This window comes from Hemibagrus wyckioides, linkage group LG10 (genome assembly GCF_019097595.1).
Source record: "Hemibagrus wyckioides isolate EC202008001 linkage group LG10, SWU_Hwy_1.0, whole genome shotgun sequence".
Classification (NCBI taxonomy): Eukaryota; Metazoa; Chordata; class Actinopteri; order Siluriformes; family Bagridae; genus Hemibagrus; species Hemibagrus wyckioides.
In genome coordinates, this window is record NC_080719.1 from 3,160,268 (window position 1) to 3,181,245 (window position 20,978).

The window sequence follows — 20,978 nt, forward strand, 5'->3', positions numbered from 1 at the left end:
ACACTCACTCACGCTCATTCTTCAGCTGATCCTATTCATTTCTATCATTAAAAACAAACAAAGTTAACACAAGGGTTTGGGGGTGTTTTGTTAGAAGAAAATAATCAACAACACAGTGTCATGATGAAGCGGCGTTACTGTTACACCACAAGGTTGATTATTTTCCTGTAACGGAATGTCCCAAAGTGACCGTGTACTCATCTTGTAACACAGCAATTCACCAGGGATTACAGTTTATTAATATATTGAAGAACATGTTTTAATTTTTATCCATTTCTAGTTACATTATTGTTTATACACATCTTATAACATGGTAATTTATTATTTATTGAAGGACAGGTTGTAATTTTTTATCCATTTATAGTTACGTTATTGCTTATACTCATAACACAGCAATTTATTATTTATTGAAGAATATGTTTCAATTTTTATCCATTTATAGTTACGTTATTGCTTATACTCACCTTATAACACGGCAATTTATTATTAATTAAAGAACATGTTGAAATTTGTATCCATTTATAATGACATTGTCATCTTATAACACAGCAAACAGTGATTACAGTTTATTATTTATTCAAGAACAAGTTGTAATTTATCCATTTATAGTTAAATTATTGTTTATTAACATCTTATAACACAGCAATTCACCAGTGGTTACAGTTTATTAATATATTGAAGAACATGTTGTAATTTCTATCCATTTATAGTTACTTTATTGATTATATACATAACACAGCAATTTATTATTTATTTAAGAATATGTTTTCATTTTTATCCATTTATAGTTACATTATTGCTTATACTCATTTTATAATAATAACAATAATAATAATAATAATAATAATAATAATAATAATAAATAATAAAACTTATATTCTTAACAGGCCAATTCATGATTGAATTGATCACAGTGATTACAGTTTATTATTTATGAAGATGTTTTATTTTTTATCTATTTATAGTTACATTATTGCTTATATTCATTTTATAACACCACAATTCACCAGTGACTACAGTTTATTATTTATTAAAGAACGTTTTAATTTTTATCCATTTATAGCTACATTATTGTTTATTATCATCTTATAACACAGCCATTTATTATTTATTGAAGAACATGTTATAATTTTTATCCATTTATAGTTACATCATTGCTTATAGCCTCCTCGTGGTCCAGTAGCAGGATCCCGTGCTCTCATTGCCGTGGCCCGCAGGGCGCTAACCCAGCCACTGAAAAGTTACCTCTTAGTGCCGGTCCCAAAGCCTGGATTAAATGGGAGAGTTGCATCAGGAAGGGCATTTGGGATAAAACCTGTGCAAAATCAAATCATAAGAACCAAACGATCCGATTTTGAGACCCTGAACAAGGAGCAACTGAAAGTACAACAACAACATAGTTACATTGTTGCTTATACTCATTTTATAACAGCAGTTTAGCAGTGATTGGAGTTATTTATTTATTGAAGAACATGTAACTGTTATCTATTTATAGTTACATTAATGTTTCATGTTATTGCTAAACCACAAATTCCTCTCTCCTGACGACTGGTTAAAAAAATCACTGACTTCAACCAAGGACCCGAAACTGGAGCCTCCTTACCTAAACATCCATTTTCGTTTGCAAATAATCATCATTATTATTATTATTCCACTTCAATCACGTGAAGCCTAACCCTATAAGTGAGCCGTTACTATAGAAACGGTAAGATGTCAATATAAATGGGCCAGAGCGGCTCTTACGGAAAATGAACCCTCACCTTCCGACCCATCAGAGTGGAGACTTCAGCAGCAATGTGGTATAAAGTGAATTAGGGTTCGTTGATGCTAACTAATGCAGTAAATAACGTCAGCTGCCATTAAGGTCATTTCTACAAGCTTTGATCTAAGCCCTTTATAGGGTATACATCAGTAGGTTCACAACCTTTCCCTGAAAGCACTCATTAACAACGGTGAAGCTTCTTCCCCCCGTTATAGAACGTTAATTATAGAGAATCGTTTATGAGGAACCAGCACAACAATTTAATTGTGTTAATTGACACTGTCTAGCCGTTCATACGAGCGTGTTAGTCGATGTAGCACGTCTTGCTCTTTGTGACTTTTTGAAAAGCTCAAGCCACAATGGTTTTTTTTTTCATGTCTGTTGCTTGTTTTAACAATTGGCGTACAGCGATAAAGTTCTTTATGTAGAAAGAAAGCCATAAGCCATTTAAAAACAGCCCTGACGTTACTTTCAGTGTCTCCACATGTAACAATTTTCATCTTTCAATAAGACAAAAGACAATGAAGGAGACGAAAATATTCCACACAACAAAGGCTTCTGACTGTTTGCCTTTTGTCGTGGCTAATGAAAAAAAGATTCCCGTTGACAAGATCCAGCTTAACTCCTCAGTCCGCGATGGTTTCTGTCAGCTACAGGCTATTTTCCTAAACAGCGCCATTAAGAGTGCACATAATTAGTGCTGACAGACACGGCTTTACTCGCGCTGTAATTGTGCTTTCTAGCCTTGTCCATGTTATTGTCCCTGTGTTCGTATTGCGATTCGCTCACTCCCATTGTTTCCTTACATTTGTGTGGAATTAGATCTCATTATGCTGAAAGCATCACAACATCAGTCAAGTAACGAACAAGTCCTGACTGCTATTGTATTTATAGAATGGGAAAATCTCATCGATTTTTTTCTTGATTGTAAGAGAGATGATGAAGTGTGGGTTGTGTTCACGTTATGTGCGGTACATAGGAAAGTTTTCACAAAAAGATGACAGTGGTTTAAGTATTAAGAAGTATTCAGCCCCTGAAAACTTTTCCACTTTCTGTAACCTTATGACCTGGTTATATCTTTCAAAAATTTTAGAATGAGAGAAAAAAATCTATCTGTCGGCATTTGGGATGGCACAAGTATTCACCCCCCTGTTGCTCTGAAATGCATGAATTAGTTCTACTGAAGTGGTTTGATGGAGAACATACAGTGTCTTGAAGACCGAGGTGAAGAACAACAAGCTATAAGAGCAAATCCAAACGCTGAACATCACATATAGAAAGAAAGGCACGTATGAATTTTTTATTTAAAAAGAAAAGGAAAAAGAAATTTGGCACAACAGAGACTCCACTCTGTCTTTGCCCTCCAACAAAAGTCAATAAAGAGGGGATTAGTCATCAAAGCAAGCAAACTATATTACGGGTTATTTTGTGAAGATTCATAAGTCCTGATTAATTCCATTTCAGTTCCAGGTTGGAACGCTACAAACCGTGTACAAGTTCAAGGAGGGGGTAAATACTTATGCAAGCCACCGTATCCAACACTATACAGACTGTTAGGATACAAATGCAACCATATGTGAACTGACCTTACTGTTGGAGTTTAAGCAGAAAGGAGGGAGGTAGTGGAGGACAAAGATGGAACATAGAGGCCTGGAAAGAAGTGAAGCGTGGTGGTGATGGAGGGGGTGGATGGACAAATGACTGAGATAAGGCACCTGCCTGCTGGCACAATGACGGACTAGCTGGCAGTCAAATCGCAGTTTTTATTTATTTATTTTTTTTTATTTTACGAATAATTCCGATTTAATTAAAGGGCCTGAGGAGGAATAGCCCAAGCTCGTGGTATAATGAGTTGCCATGGGATATCTTTTTAATAATCTGGGTTTGTAACAAAGACATTGCCAAGTCGCGGTTTGCTTGTGAGTCACTTGGGCTTGCATGGCCATGCACTTTCAATGCTCTGATAAATCTTAGCAAGCCTCGGAACGGCGTAATCTTCTGATTAAGACGATGACCTTGTTTCACCTTCAGCACTCGCATACAACAGGAGAGAGAGTGAAACAGGTTCGCCCGGTCGTTTTGAACAAGAACCCAAGAATTCTATATTTTAAAAAAAACAAAAAAACAAAAAAAAAATCAGAAATATTTCTCAGTTCACCTAACTTAGATTTTGTAATTATAGAGTTCAACTTTAACCCAAAGCTGTGGAATTTTCTTGGAGTTTAACCAAAACTATCACTACAGGGCGTTCAAGCTTGATGTTGAAGAACTGCAATTGGTGCAGGAAGTTGCTTTATATTTTTTATTTAGCCAGAAAGTGGTAAAAGTATGCAAATCTCTTTATTTTCTACTCAATTAAACTGCAACTCTTACAAAAAAAAAAACTCCTCTTGTAAAAGTTGACAATTTTATACCTTTACTTAAACAATGAAAGTTCATCTATCCTCTATACCCGCTTCATTCCCAATTAGGGTCACGGGGACCTGCTGGAGACTATCCCCGCACACACTGGGCAAAAGGCAGGGGTACACCCTGGACAGGTCACCAGTCCATCGCAGGGCCACATATAGACAGACACACACACGGGTAATTTAGAATCACCAATCAGCCTAACGTACATGTTTTTGGACTATGGGAGAAAACCAGATTAAACCCACACAGGCACAACATGCAAACTTCACACAGAAACACCCCGGTCTGTTTAAACCCGGGATTCAAACCCAGGACCTTCTTGCTGTGAGGCAACATTGCTAACCATCGTGCTGCCCTTCAATTAAAGTTACAGCAAAATATTTCATTTAGTGGTGGTAAATTGGTTCTCCTTTCACGCAAGAAAGCAAGAAATGTTAGTAAAAACATTAGCTAAGGCTAATCTCTCCAACGTTAGCTAGCATGACCATAACTCTGACCATACAGTTGGCTAAACACTAATGCTAACAGCTAGCTGTCCTGATACAACCAGCCTCAGTAAAACAAATCATTTAGATATATTTTCATCATACTCAAATTAATTTCTATAATATTAACAACATTTGGACCCGGTGCTTTGTAGACTTTGTAAAAAATATTTTCTTCATGCTAGTTCATTAATACAGAGGCTAAATATACAATATAAACATTTAAAAACTGTAAAAGGAGTTTCATACAGCATGTAAATAAAAACAAGTCATGGGATATAGTTTATATTTTGAAGGAATTTAATACTTTAATAATAAAAGATGTTTGTTGTGGGCGATATGGTCAACATTAATATTATATTGTTCAGTGAGCCAGTTTAATGTCGTTGCACTTAAAGACATTTGCTTAATATTGTGTGGAAAATTGAGGAAAAATATGTTTTAACAATCGGTTTATTTGGGGAAAAGAAAATCTTAAAATCTCTGTCAGACGAAGCTAGCACTGTTAGCGCTGACGGTGTCGTTTACTGTTGCCAAGGCAACCGCGCACTTTATTGCACCTGCCCTATGCACGCGCTCTAAGATGCTGCTACTCCAACGCCATTTTCATCTGCTCTGCACGCGCCGCTTGCACGGTCACCATGGCAATCCTCTTAGCCCTTTCGGCGGTCTCTTCACAAAGCACCGCCCATTCCACTTTTTTCTGCCTTGTGGTTGGTTCTGGCTCACCAGCCGTGGCGATTTAAAACATCCTATTGGCTGGCTGAGCTGTCTGTCAAACTATGACTAGGACAAGCGGCGGCAGGCACAGATTGCGGGGCGGGTAGTTCAGATTTGTTGACCAATTTGAGGGAAAGAGTAATGTGAAGTGAAATTACGTGTTCTTGTTTGGCTCGGAAAGGAATTAAATATCGAATGAAATGAAGGTAGAGGTGAAGGAGAACGAATTTGGACGAAAAGAGGCACCAGTTTAAAGCCCTGCCACGGCTGAAATGATGCACTGGGTAACAGGTAGATTAGCTAAGTTTTTAAGCTAGCAAGCCGGCTAGTGTGTTTGTTTGCTAATAACTAACTAGCTGATTTAAATCGAGTGTGAACATTTATAAAAAGCTGACAGTGCTTAAAACAAATTATTTTTTACTCAAAGCACACTCACTTGCAGTTGTTTAAACTGGTATCATCAACAGGAGCTGTGTGTTTATACGCATATCCCGAGGGGGAGGTGATGCCATACATGTATACACTTCAGAACCCCTTCTAAAAACAATATATGACTGTTTGTTTATTTTCTTTAAAACCTTTAAAACAGTTGATGATCATTAATTAACTAGTAAATATCTTTTCCCCTCATAGTTTCTACATGTTTGGTGTATATAACTTGACTAAGAAGCAGGCTTCACACTTCTAACTTCAAGTTAAATCACGGTAGGTCTTCAGAATGAAATGTTTATTTGAGCTTTATTTGTTATAAATTAATTCAGATCTATTTATAACAGTCTTAATCTGAGCCCCAGTATCAAGCATAATGTGCTGTATGGGCCATGATGGCCCCCAGTTACTTGTAATGAATACACCTAACGACACCTACAATATACATTGTATTGCCAAAAGAAATCCATGAATTCAGGTGTTATTTTTCAGGGGTTGGGCTCGACCCCTTAGTTCCAGTGAAAGGAACTCTTAATGCTTCAGCTTCATACCAAGACATGTTGGACAATTTCATGCCCCCAACTTTGTGGGAACAGTTTGGGGATGACCCCTTCCTGTTCCAACATGACTGCACACCGGGGCACAAAGCAAGGTCCATAAAGACATGGATGAGGGAGTTTGGTGTGGAGGAACTTCTGACCTCAACCCCACAGAACACCTTTGTTATGAATTAGAGCAGAGACTGCAAGCCAGGCCAAAACTGGGACGTCTGCCTTTACATGGACATGAATGTAATATGGAGTTGGTCCGCCATTTGCAGCTATAACAGCTTCAGTTCCTCAGGGAAGGATTTCCAAATGGTTTAGGAGTGTGTTTATGGAAAATTTGACCATTCCTATAGAAGTGCATTTGTGAGGTCAGGCACTTATATTGGACGAGAAGGTCTGGCTTGCAGTCTCCGCTCTAATTCATACCAAAGGTGTTCTATGGGGTTGAGGTCAGGAACCTGATGTTCCTCCACACCAAACTCACTCATCCATGTCTTTATGGACCTTGCTTTGTGCACTGGTGTGCAGTCATGTTGGAACAGGAAGGGGTCATCCCCAAACTGTTCCCACAAAGTTAGGAGCGTGAAATTGTTAAAAATGTCTTGGTATGAAGCTGAAGCATTAAGAGTTCCTTTCACTGGAATTAAGGGGCTGAGCCCAAACCCTGGAAAATAACACCTGAATTCGATGATTTGGAGGGGTGTCCCAAAACTTTTGGCAACACAGTGTATCTGCACTTGGCGGATAATATTGCCCACATTAGATTGTGATATCTCTTTTGTCATTAATCTGAGCCCCAATATTAAGCACAATGTGCTACTTGGGCCATGATGGCCACCATTTATATAGGAAATATACGAAAACCATCAACAACAGGAGTTATCGACTACAACTATTTTGTCAAATAATTTATCAGTTTATAGTTTACGAAAACATTCTAGCAGCTATAAACAGTCTTTCCCTCATCAGCTTCTCTTCTTTTCTCTCTTGATGTTAATAAGACAAAAAAAAACACATCTTGCCATACTGCCCAGAAGATCTTCTGTCTAAAGACTTTCCCTTGTTTCAAAAGCTTTACTTCGCAGTGTTCCAAAGCGCTGACTCTGAAGACTCCTTACAGAAAACGTCACCACATTCTGCCGCACTAACTGCCCTGTGTTAGTTGGGATTTGATTACTGTACATCCCGTGCTGTTATATAAAATTAATCAGCACCTTCTGACCAATCAGGTTCGAGATTTAATCAGCACTATGCTATTATATCTCAATATTGACATTATATCATAATGTATCCCAGCTCAAAAGCTGTTTAACTTAGATCTGCGCATATATAATTACTCTTTGTTTCATGAACCAGATTCTTTCCCATTGAACTGATTTTGTTTCTCTCCTCAGCAGGAAAACATCACTCAGTTTCCTGATAAATTACTGCTGCTGCGGGAGAAGTAGTCAGCTGTTTTGATCCGAGGCAGCAGGACGCCACAAGTGCATGTAATTGTGGTCTTACAACACTGAAAACAAAGACTTAATGCTTTTTCTTTTTTTAGATTGTGATGTCTTATTAAAATCGTCTGTCTATCCTCAGGGACACATCTCTGAACAGGGAAGAAGACGACTGGTGCGGCTTTACTTCTAAGGTGTTTGTTTGGTTGTTTATTTATTTAATGCTAATATTACACTGATCAGGCATAACATTCTAAGCACTGAGAGGTGAAGTGAACAAGACTGATGATGCAGGACGGGTCAGGGCTGTTTTTGTCAGAAAAAGGGGGACCAACGCAATATTAGGCAGGTGGTCATAATGTTATGCCTGGTCAGTGTGTCACATTGTGTGATCATGATGTATTATTAAGCATTACATTTTGCAATGACATTATTAACTTTAGTTGTTTTTTTTTCATTTTATATATATATATAGCTAGATATCCATATGGAAATGACTGGTGAACAGTAGCGATGCCTGAACCTCCTGATATATTTATTGCACAGTTGATCATTTGGTAACTCCGAGGATATCTTTCAGGTAAGAATTTACACCCAGGTTGTTTGTGTGGTTTTTTTTTTTTTTATTTCTAAAAAAAATACAAATTCACTTGAAACAAATTGCATTTAATATTTCATTCCTTATTAATGAGAAAAATATAATTTCTTTATCATCGTCTCTTTCTTTTCCACCTTATATAGAGGTTTCACACTCATAACAAACACCGACCAGGCATAACATTATGATCACCTGCCTAATATTGTGTTGGTCCCCCTTTTGCTCCCTGACCCGTCCTGCACTGTGTATCCTGACACCTTTCTATCAGAACCAGCATTAACTTCTTCAGCAATTTGAGCTCGTCTGTTGGATCGGATCACACGGGTCAGCCTTCGCTCCCCACGTGCATCACTGAGCCTTGACCGCCCATGACCCTGTCGCCGGTTCACCACTGTTCCTTCCTTGGACCACTTTTGATAGATACTGACCACTGCAGACTGGGAACACCCCACAAGAGCTGCAGTTTTGGAGATGCTCTGATCCAGTGGTCTAGCCTAAACAATTTGGCCCTTCGTCAAACTCGCTCAAATCCTTACGCTTGTCCATTTTTCCTGCTTCTAACATCAACTTTGAGGACAAAATGTTGACTTGCTGCTTAATATATCCCACCCACTAACAGGTGCCATGATGAGATCATCAGTCTTATTCACTTCACCTCTGTGTTCATAATGTTATGCCTGATCGGTGTAATTTGCATATTTAATGCAATAGAATAGAATTTAATAGATTACAAATAATTTATTTCAGTATTTTAAGTCATTTATTTCTTATAGAACCTCCAAACCAAGCTTAATGTGTATTTTGTTCAAGAGCGCAGACGTAAAGCAGCAGTGACAGTGAGTAGTCGTTAAAGGTGACAGAGTCAGGCGTTACACAGTGATGGTGAGTCGAGCGAACCTGCTCTCTCAACTCGTATATCAGCAGCCGTGATGTGAGCTGCGAGAGCAGGGGACGCTCTCTAACGTCTGCTCAGAACGTCTCTAGTTTTTTTTTTTTTTTTTTATTTTAAACTTTAGTCTCTACTATGGCGACGCTGATTACACCACATGTGAATCAGTGGCATTGGAGAACTTTTACATAATAAACACTTTGTTCGTCACATGTGTTTTCTCTGTGAGTAAGTCACTTTCTTGTAGTCTGCTGCTGATTGGCTCATAAATGATGCTTCATTTTCCAGACACTCCTCATGTTCTTTGTAGTCTTTCTTGTTTAGATTTTCCATTTTTTTCCCTCCTCTTGTTGTTTCACTGTGCTAATGATTTAAAAGCTGCCTGAGAATCTGTCAGCGAGCCGCCTTCTTCTTCCATACCACTTTCAATATTTGACACGTGAATTTCAGCACAGGCAAAGATCTCATACAAAATGGGTTACGTGTGCTTTTGGGAAATTTTCCAGTTGCCGTGTACCAACACTCCGAAGTGGGTCATTTGTCCATAGGGAAGAGGTTGGGGTGCATTTATTTTTAGTCATTAGGTTCTGCAGACCAGACGGCAGGATTCACAGACATGATCATTGATCTTGATCATTATGTGGTACATGGGGAATCTCGAAACACCCTAGCAACCAACTGGGTTAACATAGCAACCCAGCTAGCAACACCACGGCAACCACCTGGAATATCATAGCTATACTTTGGAATATCCAAGCAACCTGCTGGTTTAGCTTAGAAACCACCTAGCAGCATCCTGGCAACCTGCTGGTTTAGCATAGCAACCACCTGGAATATCTTAGAAGAGGTTTAATGCTTTAGCCTTTAAACATGTTTCATATTTTTTAACGTTTTAATCTTACATATTTAAAAAAAAAAAAAAAAAAACCTTGTAAAATCACCATCAACATGCCAGTGTAATGTCATTTAACTTTTTCAGTGTGTCTAATGAAGAAGAAGCCTTTATTATCACCACACATACATTACAGCACAGTGGAAGACTTTTCTTCACATATCCCAGCTGATGAAGTTAGGGTCAGAGTGCAGGGGAAGTTATGATACAGCACTTCTGGAGCAGGAAGGGTTAAGGGCCCTACAGTGGCAGCTTGGCAGTGACCACCAACCTTCCGATCGACAACCCAGACCTTGGGCTTGAGCCAACACACTGCCCCAATGGGTTCTGTAGAGCAAATACATGGACTTTACAAACTAGTTACAGTGCATCAGTTCTATGAATGTATGGATTTATGTATCAATAAGTTGTCCTTCTCTGACAATAACAATCCCCGTCACCAGACTTAAAACAGGAAGTGACGTGTCAAGTTTGAACCAATCATATTACTCGGCATACAGTTGAGTGTGGAGAGGATAGCTTCCACATCTGATGGGACTCGCAGCAGGGTTCAGCTGAGACCTCTATCATTTAAGAGGACCAGGGATCGAATCTCTGGACTCGAAAACAGCTTTCACACTGCACCAAATGGTACTGACTTCCTAGGCCAAGTGTGAAAATTACCTAAGATTTAATTCTTGTGTAGAAGTGTATATGTGAGAATATGGCTGGTGGATATTCTCTGCAGCACACCAGCTCCATTGCTCATATTTGTGGCCAGATTCAGGGGTTATATTAAATGCCGCTATGATACTACATGCAGATACAGGGCATTGTTCGTTCCAGTCCAAAAAAGATTGGATCTGACAAGGACAGGGGTTGAAAGCTGGGGTTTTTTTTTTGGCGACTTCATAACTTCATTAATGCCCACACATGGTGCTAAAAGCCATTGCACCATACTGAAAGCATGACAGGTTGATCAATGTTGTTAACTGAATTAGTGTCTTTACATCAAAAAGCTTTTTGGGTTACGTTTCTTTCCCCTGACTGTGCCCATTAAGTGGCCCTTTATTGAATATCTGTACATTACTGGGCAATGTTCCCTTTTAGCCAGTATTCATCAGGAAGAGTGGAGTGAAATATGCGTCCTAAGACGGGGGTGGAATTTTCTAACCTGCACCCCCTATCTCTGCCTATGTAAATGTATTACTAACGCATTCTTCTCCTTCTCGACGTTTAAAGATGTGCTATTTTTCATATCCTTCCCCGTGCTGATGAATGATGAAAGTAGGGCGGAGCGTGACAGCTCGTGCATCCATTTCAGGCCTGGTTGGCTGGGAAGACAGGATCTGATGCGCACCTCCAGCTCCTGGTTTGATGAAAGCCGATAAAAGTTTTAGTGGTTGGGAAAAAAAAAAAGGGAGCGGAGAGGGGGCTCATCTGCCACGACTCGTAGATGCAGGTAATAATAAATGTCTTTTCTGTGTTTTAAGGAGTGCTGCTTGAAGGCAGACATTCAGATTGTAACTGCGTTTTGCCCGAGTGTTGGAATATCCTTTTTTGATCTGCAGCACACTTGGCACTTGAGTCGCCTCAAATCATATTGCACAGGAGCAGGAGGAGATGTGCGGTGTGAAAACAGCACGGAAAACACCTTTTCCTATACACGCACTGCAGTTTGCTTGTGAATGGACAGCACAGTGAGTGAAGCAGAATTCCTGCATTGTCCATGAGAACAGAAATTTCTAAGCTATCGGTGAAAAATAGTTGCTAACATATTGCAATGCCATTTAGACACCTGCAAACTGAAGGCATGAATATTAACGAACAAACGCAAACTTTCGACGATGAAAACTGCTGCAGCTACCACAATGTTGCCACAAAGAGCACACAATTGTATAGAATGGCTTTACAATTTCCCATCACTGGAACAACCTGTTCCGGCATGACAATACCCTCGTGCGCAAATATAATAATCATCACTTCATTATATGCATAATATACACAATATTACACTGCTACCATGTACAGTGATCTTTATCACAGACTGTGTTATTAATACAGATTTCTAGAGCAGGCTTTTTCTCCCCAATACATTTAGAGATGAGCCAAAAACATATTATTGCACCGCCCCCTTTTCACCGATCTCTCATGCTCCGAATCACATTGACTGTCAGTAAATAAACAGTATTTTGAGTTCAGTGTGAAATTACACTGATCAGGCATAACATTATGAACAATGAGAAGTGCCGTGAACAAGACTGATCAAGAGACAAGACTCCTCATCATGGCACCTGTTAGTGGGTGGGATATATTAGGCAGCAAGTCAACATTTTGTCCTCAAAGTTGATGTTAGAAGCAGGAAAAATGGACAAGTGTAAGGATTTGAGCGAGTTCGATGAAGGGCCAAATTGTTTAGGCTAGACCACTGGATCAGAGCATCTCCAAAACTGCAGCTCTTGTGGGGTGTTCCCGGTCTGCAGTGGTCAGTATCTATCAAAAGTGGTCCAAGGAAGGAACAGTGGTGAACCGGCGACAGGGTCATGGGCGGTCAAGGCTCACTGATGAACATGGGGAGTGAAGGCTGACCCGTGTGATCCGATCCAACAGACGAGCTACTGTTGCTCAAACTGCTGAAGAAGTTAATGCTGGTTCTGATAGAAAGGGGTCAGAATACACAGTGCAGGACGGGTCAGGGCTATTCTGGCAGGAAAAGGGGGACCAACACAATATTAGTCATAATGTTATGCCTGATCGGTGTAAATCTCTTAGTGCACGTTCAACATAGCTAACATTAAACAAGCGTGATTTTTACATTTCCTCCGAAAATGGTCAAACAGAAGTTGTAATGGGGGGGGGGGCAGATAATGGTGATAATTGGAAGACGATTAAAGAGATTCTTTCCTGCACTCACCTGCTCGACAACGAAAATGTCAGCCTCGTGAAAGGATTAGATCATAATGTTTTGTTTTGAAATATTTGTTTATTTATTGTTTTTGTTTATTTTTACATTTTGCTGCACATTTCTAGAGAGTCACTTGGAAATCCAGCTGAGTTTGTCATGATCCCCACACTTCTCCACCTCACAATTAGTAATATTATTTCGCTCTCCTGACTGAAATGGTGGAAACGCTAGCTTGGCTGTGTTCTTGAGGCGAACGGTTCGGACGATTAAATCATTTTTGGAGATGATTTTAAATGGAAAAAAAGAGCAGGGCAAATTCAGTATCGCTAATCAATCTGTCTGGGGGAAAAAGTTCAAACTTGGCTGGATATCTAATAGAAAAATATTGTTTGTAGTTAAATAAATAATTTTTCTTGGCATCAGACAAAGTAACCTGTTTATCCTGGATGACTGGGCTGCTGATATTTTTCACTCTTGTCCATGCATGTAAAAAAAAATAATGGATCAAAATAAATAGAAATAATATGTTCAGGTTAAATTTATATACACATCTAAGGCTACAATGCATGAACCTGAATTTCACTAGTGACTGCTGATGTCCACATTTTCTCCTTTCCACGTGTGCATGCTCAGTACACACTGATGTCCCCAGAACTCCTGACCTGCCCTTCTCATGCCCCTCTGTGACATCTCAGTCCTGCCACAGAGATACGCCGTCGCTCACACTTAATGGCGTTCTGCTGTTTACAAGTGGCCGCTTCCTTGCCATTAACGTCGTGTAGACCCGAGGCTCATTGTGATTCCTCCCCTCTTCTTCCTCAGTGGACCCCGGGTCTGAGTGGTCTGTCTCTTTATAGGCTATATTCTCTCACTCTCACACACTCAGAAAGGTTTATACAGACTCCGCTGATAAATACAGTGTCTCCCTGATGCATTGTGGGAACAGTTTTGGGATTTGTGTTGGAGTGCAGGGCAATGTTCATAACGTGTGCGGTTCTGGCTTTAAAGGCTTAGTTCAGTGGGGAAAAAAATTAATTTACACAATTTTCCACTTTACCAAGATCTAGAAGAACAGTCTGGGGTCAAAAACATTTTTGCTTTTAGTTTCACCCCTGAGCTAAGGTTAAGGTACACTATACAGGTCAACAAGCACATGTAAATGACTGTAAGTGATGGTCAGGTATCCACAAGCTTTTGGCACATATAGTGTAGCTAGGAAGAAATGGAAGTAGAGCAGGGAGGGTTAAGAGCCTTGCTCAGGGATCCAGCAGTGGTGGCTTAGTGGTGTTAGAGCTTGAACCCTGGCCTTCTGAGCAATATCCTAGAGCTTCAACTACTGCCCTTGAAGTTGTTTTCTTCTTCTTCTTCTTCTTCTTCTTCAATAAAAAGCATATATAAATGTAATGGTCAGGTGTCCACAAACTTTTTAGCATAGATAGTTAGCTAGGAAGAATTGGAAGTAGAGCAGGGAGGGTTAAGAGCCATGCCCAGGGATCCAGCAGTGGCAGCTTGGTGGTGCTAGAGCTTGAACCCTGGCCTTCTGAGCAACATCCTGGAGCCTTAACCACTGCCCTTGAAGTTGTTTTCTTCATCATCTTCTTCTTCTTCTTCTTCTTTTCAATAACAAGCATATATAAATGTAATGGTCAGACGTCCAAAAACCTTTGGCCATATTGTGTAGCTAGGAAGAAATGGAGGTAGACTAGAGGGTCAAGAGCGATGCTCAGGGGCAGCTTACTATACAACAACCTAGAGCCTTAACCACTACACTTAAAGTTCTTCTCCTCCTGATGAGATGTTTAAAGTTTATGGAAGAAGTCTCCAGTGTCAACGCTGTAACGATAACAGTACGATTTGTGCCGTGCTAGAGATATATACACACAATTATTATTATTGTTGGTGAACTGCTGTGGTAGAAGAGGAATAAAACCCAGCAGGAGTAGATAGTTATGATAACACTCCACTTTGGGGTGAACATGCCAACACGTGACCTCAGTGAGGTCACACAGACTTGCCGATGTGGGGATCTTGATGACGTGGGGATGGAAATCTTGACTATTTTGTGTAGTTTGTATTAAAAGACGTTGGAATTGTAACAGAAATGATCTCAATTCTCATTAAATTTTATATTTATGATTTTCTACATATTACCCAACCCTAGATGACGGTATTAATTTTATAATAACAAGAAGAATGGTTATACAGTGAAATAATTAAAAAAAGAAAAGGATGCGCTCTTTGTCAGTCCTAGCCAACTAACAGCCTTCAGGGCTCGTCTTCGCATTTGAGTGTGTGTTTGTGTATCAGGGGAGCTGAGGGGGTATTAGAAGAGAAGGAAGATGATGAGATGTCTGTCTGTGGTCTGTTTGGCGTTGCAGGCTGCATGAGTCCTGTGATACTTGATCTGATGTTAATGTGCTGCTGTGCGCAAGCGAGAACGTGAGCTAGAGAGGGAGTGAGAGCCGGAGAGGGGGAGATGGGCAGATAATCCCGTCTGCCTGATGAGATTGAAGCCCCGGGATTGATTGATCGCCTAATCATAGGAGGAAATGGGCCTGAAAATGAACGGGACTTTGCCCTTGGTGCACCGCAGAGCCCAGGCAGCAGGACCACGGCATTGTTAGAGCTGCAGCTAGACACGGCCCTTAATGTGCACGGGACCTGATTTCATTTGTGTCTGATATACAGTTATACGATCCTCACTAAATGATCAAATAAAAAAAAAGAGAGAGAGAGGAAGAAGGGGGAGATTGGTGCGAGGTGTAAATCAAGCTTTATTGCTGGAATATTACTTTTTTATACTGTCTGAAATTGACGCTTTGAGAAAGGTGAAAGGGGAAAAAAAAATCCAATATGAATTAGAATGGGTGGATGCCTAGAGACAGAGAGAGAGAGAGAGAGAGAGAGAGAGAATGAGCGAGTGATGGGAAAGAGGGAGTAGTGCAAGGTGAGACAGGATGTTTTTATTGAAGCTCTTGCCATTTTTTATTTATTTATTTTTTGTTATAATTAAGTTTGCTCTATCAGTCATTTGTCTCGCAGATTAGTTTTTTGGAGTTTATAAAGCGGGAGTATGGGAAAATCCTGTAATGTCACACACACACACACACACACACGCACTCACACACGCACTCACACACGCTGTTTAAAATGTACTTAACATAGAAGCCTCTGCATCAGTGATGAAAGGAGCTGCTCATCCCTGAACTATCTGCTCATATCCTCAGTTTGAAGCCTGTGCCTGTAGTCAGGTATTCCTCTAACGAAACCTAGCACTAGTGTATGGATTTAAAAGCTAAATGAATGCTGCAGCTTCTGTAACTGAATCTCTTAAAAACTGCTGCTGTAATCATAAAGACTCATCCCCTGACTCTTACTCACAAGCCACACATTAGGACAGTGGTTAAAGGCCCAGGTTTTATATTTGTGTTTCTTCTCTCTCTCTCTATCTCTCTCTCTCTCTCTCTCTCGTACGCACATGCGCGCTCTCTCTCTCTCTCTCTGTCTGTCTCTCTCGTATGCATATGCTCTCTCTCTCTCTCTTGTATGCACATGTGCTCTCTCTTTCTGTCTCCCTCTCTTCTCCTCCTTTGAATGCACATGCTCGATCTCTCTCTTTCACTTACATTCTCTCTTTTTTACATACACACACACACACACTACTAAAACACATTTCATGAATGTTAAATAATCAGAAAACTTCAGCGATTCTGCGTTAAACTTTGTTAAAAAAGACACCTGGTCTTTGAATGTAGCATTAAACGAATACATGACATTTAATGACTCAGTTCTGAGTCAGAAGAAGAGGCAACTGGCCTTAAAAAGGACTTCTTTTTTTTTTTCCAGAGAATTGTGTCAAAACTCATGTTTGCTGTAATGATATAATCGTGCACATGCTCCAGATGTGTTGGATAGCGATTAGGGTATAAACGCTCATAGAAACCGCCTCCTTCCTTATTTTAATCACTACTTGCTTTTTAAAAATTATTTATTTATTTATTTATATAACTAATCCCCGGGTGTGCGAATAGGTTTCCCGTAGACAAGATTGACCTTATTCCCATCTGACGATATGATACACATGATTTAGAGTTCATCACTGTCTACCTGTCTGTCTCCTCCTAGAGGAAGGTGTGTGAGCTGCAGTGGCGTGTGTGTGTGTGTGTGTGTGGGCATTCGAGGCAGCTCTGCGAGGCTGCTGAAAGTGCCGGAGCCAACTGATCAATGGCATTTATCACCGAGTCAATACTCCAGTCTATATCACTCTCTGTTTACTCCTGCTCCGCTAGTGGCATGTTAAACTGAGCGTGCTCTAAACTGCCACCCCGGGGCCTCTCTAAAAGCCACCCTCGCCACCACCATTGATTGACATGTCGATTAGCAGAGGAAACTGTTGACAGTGCAGCTCTCTTTGATGATTATAGGCAGCTTGACAAAAGCCCATTTTTAATTGATATGTTGTGTATTACTGAGAGCATGACCAGGCTGTTAGTTCTGGTTTTAGTTGTTAAATCCTGACATGTTAAGACAGATGTGGAAAGTGTCCACTTCTTTGGATTTAGAGTACATATGCATGGGCAGTTTAACGATATAATTAGGACCGCAGCTAATGATTACTTCAATCGTCAGTTTTCTCTTTCTTTTTCTTTTTTTTATTAATACATTCAATTTAATTTATTTGTATAGCGCTTTTAACAATGTCCATTATCTCAAAGCAGCTTCACAGAAGTATAGAAACATAGAAGTTACTATTTAATTTACATTTTTGTAATGTATTCAAATCCAAAAATATTTCAGTGTTTTAATAAACTAGTACTACTACAGAAGACTTATTTAGCATCTGTAACTTCTGACCAAAATAGCCACTTTATACAAAAAAAACCAATCTGAAGTTTAATATTTTTCACTTATCGTGAATCATTTTCACCGTACAGAATCGACTCTGAAGCTTCGAGTTTCTTTTTTATTTCTTATTTCAATACCTGGAATCAGTGAATTGATGCTTCAGTGTGAACCGAAAGCATTATGACCACCTGCCTAATGTTGTGTTTGGCTGCTAAACCAGCCCTGACCCGTCCTGCACTGTGTATTCTGACCCCTTTCTATCAGAACCAGCATTAACTTCTCCAGCAATATGAGCAACAGTAGCTCGTCTGTTGGATCGGATCACACGGGTCAGCCTTCACTCCCCATGTTCATCAGTGAGCCTTGACCGCCCATGACCCTGTCGCCGGTTCACCACTGTTCCTTCCTTGGACCACTTTTGATAGATACTGACCACTGCAGACCGGGAACACCCCACAAAAGCTGCAGTTTTGGAGATGCTCTGATCCAGTGGTCTAGCCATCACAATTTGGCCCTTCATCAAACTCGCTCAAATCCTTACGCTTGTCCATTTTTCCTGCTTCTAACATCAACTTTGAGGACAAAATGTTGACTTGCTGTCTAATATATCCCACCCACTAACAGGTGCCATGATGAGGAGATACTCAGTCTTATTCACTTCACCTCTCACTGATCATAATGTTATGCTTGATCAGTGTATATTGCGTATGCTAAAAAACAAAAAATCAACCAATGCAGCATTTATCATCGTATCATTTATTTACTGAATCAGACAAGCATTTTTCATGTTGAGTTTTTTAAAAGGAAGACTTTTTTTCCATTAGTTATTGCAGCACTAGTTATAACATCCAAATTCTGACATTTCCGAGATCTCATCGATGCCGACGTTACTTTTATTACAATTCCGAACAAGCGACTGATTAGATGTTAAATCCGGTGTGTACGGACTTTATTATTTCTCCTGCATTTTTGAAGCATTATTCAGCCAATCCCTGGTGGAAATGTTTAGATTTGCCCAGATGATTGTCTCATCACAGATGGAATATTTAGTTAAGAAAGTTGTTTGTTGTAAACTCAGTCATTTTTCTTGCCTTGTAGGAGCTTGTGATACGACACACATATCATATATTATATTGTATCATGTCTCATCATATATCATATCATATCAAGATTTCCAAAGCTAGCAGGAAAAAAAAAAAGCTATGTGGAAAAATGTTTTATTTCTGAAAATAAATAAATATTTCATACTGAAAATGAGAAGAATTAAAACCAGTTTAATACTTTTGAAACATTTTACCAGAATAAAAAATTGCACTACATGGACAAAGTGTAAAATAATATTAAAATGGGACACCAAAAAACAGGAAGTTGACTTTTTTTTCTTTTCAAATACTGCTTCAGATTATTGAAATGCAAATATGTCAAATTTGGATGTGACCTGTAGAAAGCTGACCCAAGGTGCAGTAAATACAGGGTCATGGGCGGTCAAGGCTCACTGATGCACATGGGGAGTGAAGGCTAACCCGTGTGATCCGATCCAACAGACGAGCTACTGTTGCTCATATTGCTGGAGAAGTTAATGCTGGTTCTGATAGAAAGGGGTCAGAATACACAGTGCAGGACGGGTCAGGGCTGCTTCAATAGCAAAAAAGGGGAACCAACACAATATTAGGCAGGTGGTCGTAATGTTATGCCTGATCGGTGTATTTCTACGGTTGTAACATCATTACAATTTTTCTTAATGACTCTTACCCAGTCCCTACATCACAGACATGCAGAAAACTCCTCTGACACATTCACATTTATCTCTTTGTGATGTTATGTAATGTTCTTCCTCCTGCGAGTGAAAAGTGGTCTTAGGTATTTTTTATTTTTTTTTTCCTTCTTAATTTTTAATAGCCAAAGCAGAGCATGTTTAAGAGAGGAGAAGGTCAAGAGCAAGTTGATCTTCCTGCCAAAGTATTAAAAAAAACTTTTCTCCTTTTCAGCTGTAAGCTAACTTGCATTTCTTAATTCGTCCTTCTTAATTGCATTCGCCGTTAGCCTGGAAATAATCACAGGCTAATCTCAAATATGCTCTCCGACAGGAAGGGCTCTCATCATCAGTGCCTTTAACACGCAACATTTAATCATTGTCAGCTATTCAACAGACGAAGGGAGGAAAGAAAAAAACAGAATTTGAGTCATTTAGTCGTTTTCAGGCCGTAGTTCATTATGTTCGTCGTTGTAAGGTAATTGCCAATGTTCTTTTTTGTAATGATGTACTGTACTTCTGATCCTGCAAAAAATTCTAATTTCACACTCTTGGTATGCAGACCTTTGGCTCCGTTCAGTATAATGAGAGAGGCAATTTAGTTATCACAACACAGTGTTTGGAGAGACTACTATCCACGAGAGTTTTGCGTCAGTGTGAAGTCTACATTATAAAGTAAGCTGACAGCCATTGAGAAATAGTAAATTACGAACTTAGACACTTGACAGAAAAAAAAACCCTTAAATGACTGTTTTTGTTCTGGATTGTTCAAACAAGGCCAGAGTTCATGAATCTCTCTCTCTCTCTCTCTCTCTCTCTTTCTCTTTTGTCTCTCGCTCTCTCGCTCGCTTCTCACCCCCCCTCTCGCCTCCCTCACCCCCACATCTCCAGGCTTTGTTCCTTCTCTTTCTGCTGCTGACTCTAAAGACCTTGCAGTGATTTAATCTCCACACGAATTGAATAAGCTTGACCTTATACAGACAACACTAATTACAAAACCAGATCAGTCCTCTTAATACAGGCCTGCACTTTTGCCATGCAGACACATATTTTTGCATATTTGGCACTTTTGACGCACCGCAGAACCAATTCCATGATGGAGGACTTGGCTAATGTCGAGCTCATCCTATTTGCTTGTTGGGTCAAATATTGCATGGCTTTATTTATTTATTTATTTTTTGTCCTCGAGCGTTTTAATTGGCTCTCGCTCGTCCTTAACGCTATGGAACATGCTTTCTCATCCAGCAAGGCAGCATCGCCCTGCAGCGTCTGCGCATTTAAGACTGCGTGTAGTGTGCGAGATAAATCTGGTTAAGTAC

The 20,978-nt window shown here is 39.7% G+C and overlaps 1 protein-coding gene across 8 annotated transcripts in view; it reads left to right on the forward strand.

Annotated features, from left to right (window-relative positions):
• Window positions 1-5,454: 5,454 nt before the first annotated feature.
• The window catches only part of LOC131360335 (polyamine-modulated factor 1-binding protein 1), a 169,884-nt gene continuing 154,360 nt past the window's right edge, over window positions 5,455-20,978 (forward strand). For 3 of the 8 annotated variants that reach the window (XM_058400663.1, XM_058400670.1, XM_058400669.1), the window contains exons 1-6: window positions 5,455-5,670; window positions 6,013-6,084; window positions 7,442-7,585; window positions 7,754-7,846; window positions 7,941-7,992; window positions 8,274-8,378. The gene's annotated coding sequence lies outside the window, so the exon portion shown is untranslated. Of the gene's footprint in view, window positions 5,671-6,012; window positions 6,085-7,428; window positions 7,586-7,750; window positions 7,847-7,940; window positions 7,993-8,273; window positions 8,379-20,978 lie in introns of all 8 variants that reach the window. The other 5 variants (XM_058400665.1, XM_058400664.1, XM_058400666.1 and 2 more) reach the window with 5 other exon arrangements.